Here is a 10,567-nt window from a genome sequence, read left to right on the forward strand (position 1 = left end):
TGGGGAGCATCGACAGTTTAAAAAAACTATTAAATAAGCACTTGAACGACCACAACATACAGGGTAGAGCTGCACATTAATCGTTAAGATTCAAAATCGCAATATTTTTCCCTTCCCGATCTTCAAAACAGCATGTCACAATTCTTTCTAACAAGTGCAGAGAGTTCTCACAGCTGGGAAAAAAAAAATCACAACACTGTGAATGAGTAGAAACAAAGTATCTTTTCCTTCTTTTATCAAAGGAAAGAACTCCAGCTGTAAATGAAGGAAGCTTAGCCATTTAACCACTAGAGACCCGCGCTATATATATATTTTTTTTGTGGTATAACCTTATGAATGGTTGTTTAATATTATTAGGATTTGAAGATTGTACTTACTATTCCATGTGCACTTAGGAATATTGTGTAATTCATAGATAAGGCCATCCACAACATCACCCCCAGCTACATCACCGACCTCATCTGCAGATATTGCCCAAATCATTCTCTGCTCCTCCCAGTCAACATCACTCAGTGACCACGCCCCCTAAAACGTCACAGTTCCAGCATGCCCAGGAACTGTGACGGCATAAAGGGGGCGGGGTCTCCGCCTATATAAGTCACAGCGGAGAGCTCAGAGACCATTCCAGCCGGAGAGACCGTTGCGTCAACATCTAGAGAAGAGAAGAGGGAAGAAGCCAAGAAGAAAAGGAGCCAGAAGTACGGGCCTTCGCTGGCAAAAGAGCGGCATGAAGACAGCGGAGGAGCCAGCAGAAGAACTGGAACATCGGGAGAAGAGGCCAGAGAGAGCGGAGAAGAACCAACTGGACGCCGGGAGAAGAGGAACCGGAGGGACCCCCAAAGCCGGAAGAAGACCCCGAAGCCGGAGGAAGACCCCCCCCGGAGCTGTCTAATAAATTATTTTAAAAACCTGTGTAGTGTGTTTTATTATTAACACTTTTTCCCTAGGTAAATGGGTAGGGGTACCATGTACCCCATACTTATTCACATAGGGTGGGGGGCCAGGATCTGGGGGCCCTTTTATTAAAGGGGGCCTGCAGACCCCGACAACCAACGGCCAGGGTTGTTGGGAAGAGGCCCTTGTCCTCCCCCACCCCCCCCATGTTGAGGGCATGCGGCCTGGTACGGTTCAGGAGGGGGGCGCTCGTCCCCACCCCCTTTCCTGCCCGGCCGGGCTGCGTGCTCGGATCGGGGTCTGGTATGGATTTTAGGGGGGACCCCACGCCGTTTTTTCGGCATAGGGGGTTCCCCTTAAAACCCATACCAGACCTAAGGGCCTGGTATGCCCCGCGACGGGGCTCGCAAGGTGTCAATCTTGCCGATAAAAGCGGCAAGACTGACTTCCTTTTCTAGTCCCGTTGTACCCGAGTCACGTTTAAAATGAACGGACTTGTCCGTGTGTGGGCAAGTCCGTTCATTCTGAAAGTCCGCCGTAACTCCAGCGAAAGTCCGTCGGAAAGACGGCGGACTTAGCCTGCCGGAAAGTCCGGTCGTGTGTAAGCAAGTCCGTCCGTTCAGAAAGTCCGGCGGTAGTCCGCCGGGAAGAATGTCAGACCAAGTATGCCATAAAGTCCGATCGTGTGTACGCGGCATTAGTTTCTGTCAGTAAATTTTGTAAATAAGTAATTTTTCTCCTTCACTGATGAGTGCTGATGAGGCGGCACTGATGAGGCGGCACTTATGGGCACTAATTAGGTAGCACTGATGAGCAGGCACGAATATGCCGCACTTATGGGCACTGATAAGTGGCACTGATGGGTGGCACTGGGCACAGATAAGCGGCACTGGTGGGCAGGACTGATGGGTGGCATTGATGTGCAGCAGCGATAAGTATTGATGGGCAGCACTGATAGCCAGCACTGACTGTCATCACTGATGGCCACTGATTGCTGGCACTTGTGGGCACAGATTGGTGCCAATTGTGGGCACTGGTTGGCACTGATTGCTGCCACTTAATTGTAATCAGGGCACTGATGATCAGTGCCTTGATTACATCCCTAGATGTCCTCTGTGAGGAGATACCGCTGATTGGCTCTCCACTCCTCGCACTCTGACAGTGTGAGGCGAGGAGTGCCGATTATCGACATCTCCGTGTTTACATGTGACCAGCTGTGATTGGACACAGCTGATCACATGGTTAAAGAGCCGCAGCCATGGCTCTTTACACAGATTGGGGTTGCACCGTGTCCTAGCAGCACGGCACAGCCGCCGCGCACACCCGGGGCGCGCAAGAGTGGTCGTTCTGGAGGGCCGTCATATGACGTCCACCCAGAACAAGAGCCGCACCACCCAGCCGTCATTTGAAGAAAGAGGTTAATCCTTCAACCCCACTACCCCCTCAGTTGCCACAAAGTCCTTCCGCCTCAGTACCCCCCCCCCCACATAGGCTCTTCTACTTCCCTCAGTATTTTCCTCCCTCCGACACCAATGATGGAACATATTCTTCATGGCAGGTTGGGTAAGGTCTACAAAAAGATATTTGGGGGGCACACCCTACAATGCGTTTAAAATCAAGATGGTGCTGCTAGGATGTATCCCCTTCAGTTCTTCCACATAGAGGAGTTCGGCTCCCATGGTTGAGACAAAGGATCTTCCATTCTATTACTAGTGTAGGACCCACTAATTTGGGGTACTTTGTCGCAGTAAGTGGGCTTAGCACTACATGACCATATAGTGTGACCAAACCCCCGTATTTTTTTGAATATGTTCCGGTATTTTTAAACTAGCCCTGCAGGAAATGTCATTCTTGTATGTGTGCGCTGTAAAATATTTTGTACAGGTTGGGTAGGGTCGCCACCTCATCCCTTTAAAACCAAACACATATGAATTACACAGCTTCTGAGGCTGATGAAGGTGGTAAGGAAACTTCACTTGGTGCCTCATCTGCATTAAATCAGCCTTTAGAACCTGTGTAATTCATGTGTTCGGGTTTAAAAAGATGAGTTGGCAACCCTAAGGCTGGGGAATGTTTTCTTCCTCCTGACCAGCAATGTAAGGGTCTCTATGCTCCATACTCCTGACCCCTGCACTCCATCATTGTGTTGGCTGCATATTGTAATGATTGCCCATTTGCTGCCTGTGTAGTGTAATAATTGCCCTTTGTAGGCCATGTATGGTCAGGATGGTCATTGTCTTGTCTATTTATTGTCAGTGCTGTTTGTTTAGAGGATCATATGACTAGAATTTATCTCCAAAATGAAGAGAATGTTCCGGCCCCATAAGTGGGGAAATGTTCTGCCCCTGAAGGGGTTAATCTAGGTTTCCACACTATATATGTGTGTATCATCATCTGCTGGAGATAAAAGACATCACAGTGACTATGGAGGAAGAGGACGGACATGACGGGGGGATTACTGGGTGTAAATAGAATATAAGATCTTATTACCTCCTCTACTGCCAGGTCCAGCAATGTCTCCTCTCTACTTCCTCCCGATTCACCTCTCACCCGGAACTTCCTGTCTGTATCCGACATCACTTCCTGTCTGCATTCTCTAGAGATGTTCTATCCCAGTATAAGTAAGATCACCACCTTGTGGAGCTCAGAGGAACTGCTGCCCCGAGAAATGTCTCATAGTGTGAACATGGCCTTGTGCTGTGTGTGTATGTACTGTATATCCTTATAGATGGGGTCATCTCCACTCCCACCAAGGGGGATAGAAATATATTGCTGCCTAGTCTAAGCTTTGTCAGCCAGGGTTCCTCCAAAGGTTTCTAGGGGTTCCTTGACCAATGAACAATATAAAAGATGATGCATAAAGTATATAGATAACAAACTTGTCAAGATTTAAAACTGCGCATCCCCTGTGAAATGGCGACAAACTACTGTACCTAAAAATGTTGATAGGCGAAATCCCCTGTGAAATGGCGACAAACTACTGTACCTAAAAATGTTGATAGGCGAAAGCCTTTACAGATTATCAGTTTAGAGGTAACCATGAACTATGGTCCTTGAAATATTGCTCTCACGGTGACATTTGTGGTGATACCTCACATGTGTTGCAATCACCATTTACATACATGTTTGCGTGACCTAAATACATGTGAGAATGGGGAGACAGGGCTGCTTTTTATGTGTATTCGGTGTGTTCCGTGTGTTAGCGGTGCATTTTCATGTGTTATCATTGTGTTTGCAGTACATTAAATGGGTTTTCAGTGCATTTTCAGTCCATTTATATGCCTTTTCGGTGTGTCAGTAATAAGGAGAGCTGGCAAAACTGTAATCCTTGAAGTGACGTTTATTGGTACATCAGAGTGACAATAAAGCTGACGCGTTTCGGCAATAGCCTTAGTCGTAATAAGTTTTCTTTTATTCAATTTTTTCTGTTTACAAAGTTGCGTTTGCATTTAAGTTTGTGCGTGTTCATGCACATTCCTGTACGTTCACGTGTGTTCATGTGCATTTGCTGTGAATTCTGTTTCCGCACAGCATTTTTTCAAAAATGCACCTGACGGCATCTAGTATAAATGTGTCCTGCGTGCATGACAATGGGTATAAACAAACGTATCTCTTCTAGAAGATGCTACCAGCAGGAACCTGCGTACCTTTTTGAAAACCACACATATGTGGGTACAAGACCTCAAATAAGGTGGCTAGAATGTTGAATAGGTTTTCAGTTTTGGGTGGAATAATGAAGAATCTTTTAAATCCTGGGTGGAGGGACAGATAATCTGGATTGAAATATTGGATGTTCACACAGATAGGAGTACGGAGACCCCAGACTTTACTAGTGATCTCTATATCTTGTGAAAACTTGGGGGTTGTTTAGATAATTGGTAGTGCTTCGCATTGAGTTCAGTCAATGGCAGGTACACCACCTGCTGCACACACTGCAGAGCAAAACATTCTCTGGCAACTCACTGTTCTGGCATGAGAGGATCTGGAACTCCACTGTCTTGCCCGCATCCTCCACCAATTGTGGGGATTGTTTAGCTCATTGGTAGTGAAGTGCTTCACAGTGACTTCAATCTACACCAGATATGCTTTTTCAGGGCTGTTTCTGCCCACTTTTATTAAAACAGAAAGAAAATGTTCACAGCAATCAGTTTCCCATGCAGGGGGGGGGTTTCCACCATCTTTATGAACAGAAACAATATTCAGCCTCTTGGCTCTCTTTAGCAGCCTTGTTACTCAGGACTCATGCATTGGTTCTTCTGACCATCTAGCACAATATCCCAGTACTCATACACAAACACTGTACCTCTATCAGCTCCATCTCTCAGGCTCAGGTTCTGTCTGTCCTGTCCTGGACAGCACAGTGCAGACTTGCCCACCTCTCTGCTCCCTTGCACACACAGTGATTCTTCGGGAGGGCGAAACCCTGAACTCTAATCCTGACTCTCCTAAGAACCCAGCACACACCTGCACCATCATTGTGCCTGTTCTATACAAAACCTGGCCCAGACTGCCTTTTTTACCCTGTGGCAAGGCACTGCCACATATCCCCCCTTGTTTCACACCAGAGTGTCAGGGCTGGGCTCAGCCCTCCCTTCTCAGTGCTCAGCTGTAAGTTAATTGCCAGCACTCATCGTTCCACAGTGGCTCACCTGGTAATAATTTCCTGCTCATCAGCCAGCCCTTTCTGGCTATTTGAAACTGCCTGGTTCACTCCTTCAGTGTAGGAAAAAAGATCCACATTCCGGTTGTTGTTTCACGTCGCCTGTTGTCCAACACTCTGCAAGGGACTGTCCTACCAACTGACATTTTTTAACACAATTTATTTTCAGATTGGTGATCCCAACTTCTTTAACCACTCTTGTGTCCTCTGGTACCTTAGCGAATACCTCTGACCCATCCAACAGTGCCTCTCATACATACAGTGCCTTAAAAAAGTATTCATACGGTGACAGATCTCGGATACCCCGGCTGGGCACCTCCATCAGACCTGTGTCTCCTGTTCTCCAAAACGCACCCGCAGCCAGCAGACTCGCCATAACCAGCCCTTAACCCCCCAATAACGAGGCAAAGTACCCAGATGTTGAGGTGTAAACATGCAGAGCAAAAAACTGTTTATTAAGTACAAAACACACTTTTAAACACAGGGACACTCCCCTTAGCCTTGTCATAGAAGGGGTAGGGAACAAGGAAGAACCAATGGAAACTCGACACATTCAAACAGAAACTACAGTTGAAACACACCAAGGGATTATGATAAGCAGACAGCCCCTCCTTACACATCCCCTGCTGGGATGGGTCTCCACACCTTTTGTCTACGTGCCATGTCCTTACATAATTAAACACAATAAGAGAGGGTCCCTGAGTCTCTCGTTCTCTACTGGGCTATAGTCTGAGGGTAGGAGGCCAGCCCACAGCCGCCTCCAAAACACACAGTGACAGTGGGTTCTGTCACACATACCACTTGAAATTTTCCACATTTTGTCATGTTACAATCAAAAACATAAATGTAGTTTATTGTGATTTTTATGTGATAGACCAACACAAAGTGGCACATAATTTTGAAGTGGAAGGAAAATTATAAATAGTTTTCAATTTTGTTCAGTTTTCGTCTCATCTGACAACAGCACCTTCTTCCACGTTTGCTGTGTCCCCCACATGATTTCTTGCAGACTGCAAACAGGACATCTTATGACAATTCAACAATGGCTTTCTTCTTGCCACTCTTCCATAAAGGTCAGATTTGTGGAGTGTACGACTAATAGTTGTCCTGTGGACAGATTCTCCCACCTGAGCTGTGGATTTCTGCAGCTCCTGAGTTACCATGGGCCTTTTGGTTGCTTCTCTGATTAATGCTCTCCTTGCCCGGTCTGTCAGTTTAGGTGGACGTACATCTCTTGGTAGGTTTGCAGTTGTGCCATACTCTTTCCATTTTTGGATGATGGATTGAACAGAGCTCTGTGAGATGTTGAAAGCTTGCGATTTTTTTATAACCTAACCCTGCTTTAAACTTCTCCACAACTTTATCCCTGACCTGTGCCCCCCTCGCATCGCCCCTCCTCACCTGGTACCGCCACACAGGCTTGACACCATCTGAACCAAGTAAGTTTATTTTGGTCTCATCCCCAAAAATGGGGATATTTATTACAGCAAAAAGTACAAAATATTGTTTTTTTTTCAAAATTGTCGCTCTTTTTTTGTTTATAGCGCAAAAAATAAAAACCGCAGAGGTGATCAAATACCACCAAAAGAAAGCTCTATTTGTGGGGAAAAAAGGACGTCAATTTTGTTTGGGTGCAACGTCGCACGACCGCGCAATTGTCAATTAAAATGACGCAGTGCCGAATCGCAAAAAATGGCCTGGTCATTCAGCAGCCAAATCTTCCAGGGCTGAAGTGGTTAACCACTTGTTTACTGGGCACTTAAACCCCCCTCCAGACCAATTTTCAGCTTTCAGCGCTGTCGCACTTTGAATGACCATTGCGCGGTCATACAACACTGTACCCAAATTAAATTTTTATCATTTTTTCCCACAAATAGAGGTTTCTTTTGGTGGCATTCGATCACCTCTGCGGTTTTTATTTTTTGTTAAAAAAATTTAAAAAGACTGAATTTAAAAAAATATATATATATTTTTTATATTTTGTTATAAAATGTTGCAAACAGGTAATTTTTCTCCTTCATTGATGTACGCTGATGAGGCTGCACTGATGGTCACCAATAGGCTACACTGATAGGCACCGATGGGCTGCACTGATGGGCACCGATAGGGCGGCACTGGTGGGCACTGAGAGGTGACACTGAGAGGTGGCACTGAAGGGCATTGATAGGTGGCATTGGTGGGCACTGAGAAGTGGCACTGATAGGTGGCACTGATAACTGGCAGTGATGGGCACTGATAGGTTACACTGAAAGGCAGCACTGCTAGGTGGCACTGATTGGCACCACTGGTGGGCATTGATAGGTGGCACTTGTGGGAATTGACAGGTGGCACTGGCAGGTGGCACTGGCAAGCACAGAGGAGGAGGCAGATGTGCCTCCTTCCTCTTCGGGACCGATGTCCCTTGAACATAAGCCGGTGATCAGCTTTTTTTTCTCCTCACACTGTCAGCGTGAGGAGAAAAAAAAAACAATTACCGAGCTTTTGTTTACACACGTGATCAGATGTCATTGGCTGACAGCTGATTACGTGGTAAGGGGCCGCGATCGGCCCCTTACTCGGATCGGTGATCACCCGAGTCTCGGTTAATCACGCCGCGCGTGCCCTGCAGGGGGAGCGCTGGGAGCGCGCAAAGGGGAGGACGTCCTATGATGGCCTCCCAGAAATTCAGGTCAACGCTGGGGCCATCATTCGGCTACAGCACGGACCTCAAGTGGTTAAAGTATGACTAAAGGCAAAACTTTTGTTTTTTGTTTTTTTTTTTTAGATAGAGGGCAGAGAGATTAGAACACCTGTCAATTTTGATTGCTGTCTCTGCCCCCATTATGGAGATTCTCCCTCTGTTTGTCCTGTTTACCATTATCATTGAAAAGGAAAAAAAAAAGGAGATCCCACATTTTTGGATTGTCCCCTGAAAAGTAATAGAGGGGGAAATCTTCCAATGGGGCATGAGTTCTGGTGACCTGGGGGTCCCCAAGGGATTCCCCTCATTTTCTGGTATTTCCTCTCACTTCCTTTTTTGGCTATGGGACAGGAAGTGAAGGGAAGTCTCCCTGCATTGGGACACAAATGGTGAAAAAAAAAAAAATCTGACAGGGGTTATCATAGTTGCCAAGATTGTAAAAAAAAAAAAGAAAAGTGGAACACTTTTGTGGCTGTAGGCGGAGCCGTACAATAATTAGGGGGAGAGGGGGAAAGGGGAAGAGGGAAATGACGCGACAGCAGCCCCAGATCCTACACAATAAAAATATGTGTATTCTAGAAAGTTTAACAATCAGCAGATAAAGTCACTCCAAAGACATGCTGGTAGGTTAATTGGATCCTGTCTAAAATTGTCCCTAGTATGTATGAATGTGAGTTAGGGACCTTAGATTGTAAGCTCCTTGAGGGTAGGGACTGATGTGAATGTACAATGTATATGTAAAGCGCTGCGTAAATTGACGGCGCTATATAAGTACCTGAAATAAAATAAATAAATAAATAAATAAAGTTACTCCAAACACCTGGTGTTAGCACTTCAATCATCCCGGCACCATGGTTGTTATGGTGGCAGGATGATTAAAGAGCCCCCCCCTCACACCAGGAGTCCCTGGCGGAGCCCCCCCTCACACCAGAAGTCTCCGGCGGAGCCCCCCCTCACACCAGGAGTCCCCGGCGGAGCCCCCCCTCACACCAGAAGTCCCCGGCGGAGCCCCCCCTCACACCAGAAGTCCCCGGTGGAGCTCTCCCTCGCATCAGGAGTCCTCGGCGGAGCCCCCCCTCGCATCAGGAGTCCCCGGCGGAGCTCCCCCTCGCATCAGGAGTCCCCAGGGAAGCCCCCCCTCGCATCAGGAGTCCCCGGCGGAGCTCCCCCTCGCATCAGGAGTCCCCGGCGGAGGCCCCCCTCGCATCAGGAGTCCCCGGCGGAGCCCCCCCTCGCATCAGGAGTCCCCGGCGGAGCTCCCCCTCGCATCAGGAGTCCCCGGCGGAGCTCCCCCTCGCATCAGGAGTCCCCGGCGGAGCCCCCCCTCGCATCAGAAGTCCCCGGCGGAGCCCCCCCTCGCATCAGGAGTCCCCGGCGGAGCCCCCGCTAGCATCAGGTGTCCCCAGTGGAGCCCCCCTTACGATTCCCAGAGCTTTTCTTCCAATAATAATAATCCAAAAAGTGACAAAAAAAAACAAACGAAACTCCATATTAAGTGTAACTAATGAATCCATAGAACCACTGTGCAAATAGAATATAAAAAAGCAATAAATACGGCACTCTAAAATAAGTAATGGTAGTGCAACTATGTGATCTGTGCAATAATAATATAGAATAAATATATATAAATAATGACAGATAAAAATCCACACAAGTGCAATAAATAATAATTAAGTCCAATGGTATCAAAAAGGTGCTTAGATCAGTGAAGAAACGTGCCCTTGGTAAAAAGGTCCCATAGACGATACAATCAAAATTGATAAAACAGCTCCACGATCCTCCTCAAAATGACTCTCCTAGGGATCTCTCGTCCTAACACCGCATAGGATTTTCCCTATAGAACCTCCATTCACGTGGTTGTTTTACATTTCTATTATATTCATTTTTTTGAGCAATATTTATTATACTTTTTTGAGCGTCACTTAATCATCAGTTTTTTACACCATTTATATTTTAATTTGATTGAGCGCTACATTCATTTAATATTTTGTTACCTACATTTACTAGCGCCTGGGTTGTCCACTATTTGCGCCTGAATTATGCCTACTCTACATGAATGGGTGCCCGGATTGCGCCTACTTGACCCCTATTAGCGGCTCAGTTGCTGCTGCTCTGTACCAGCCGATTAAGATAGCTACAGCTTGTGCGCAAGTGTGGTAGAGCAGAGAGCGCCCCTTCAAGCCCAGCAGCGTGCGGGTGTGATTTCCAATGCTGCCTATCAGTGCCGGGACAAGGTCACCCAGTGCCCAGGGCGAACATACCAGATTGCCCCCCCCCCCCCATTTACACTGCAAGGGTTCAGTAGCAAGTGATGCAGAGCTCAGGAATGGAAA

The 10,567-nt window shown here is 46.9% G+C and overlaps 1 protein-coding gene across 1 annotated transcript in view; it reads right to left on the bottom strand.

The window, feature by feature from the left end:
- LOC141121637 (uncharacterized) overlaps positions 1-3,456 on the bottom strand; it is a 66,760-nt gene extending 63,304 nt beyond the window's left edge. The window contains exon 1 of the mRNA XM_073611288.1: positions 3,385-3,456. The gene's annotated coding sequence lies outside the window, so the exon portion shown is untranslated. The remainder of the gene's footprint in view (positions 1-3,384) is intronic.
- Positions 3,457-10,567: the final 7,111 nt, after the last annotated feature.

Source organism: Aquarana catesbeiana, unplaced genomic scaffold (assembly GCF_042186555.1).
Source record: "Aquarana catesbeiana isolate 2022-GZ unplaced genomic scaffold, ASM4218655v1 unanchor227, whole genome shotgun sequence".
Classification (NCBI taxonomy): domain Eukaryota; kingdom Metazoa; phylum Chordata; class Amphibia; order Anura; family Ranidae; genus Aquarana; species Aquarana catesbeiana.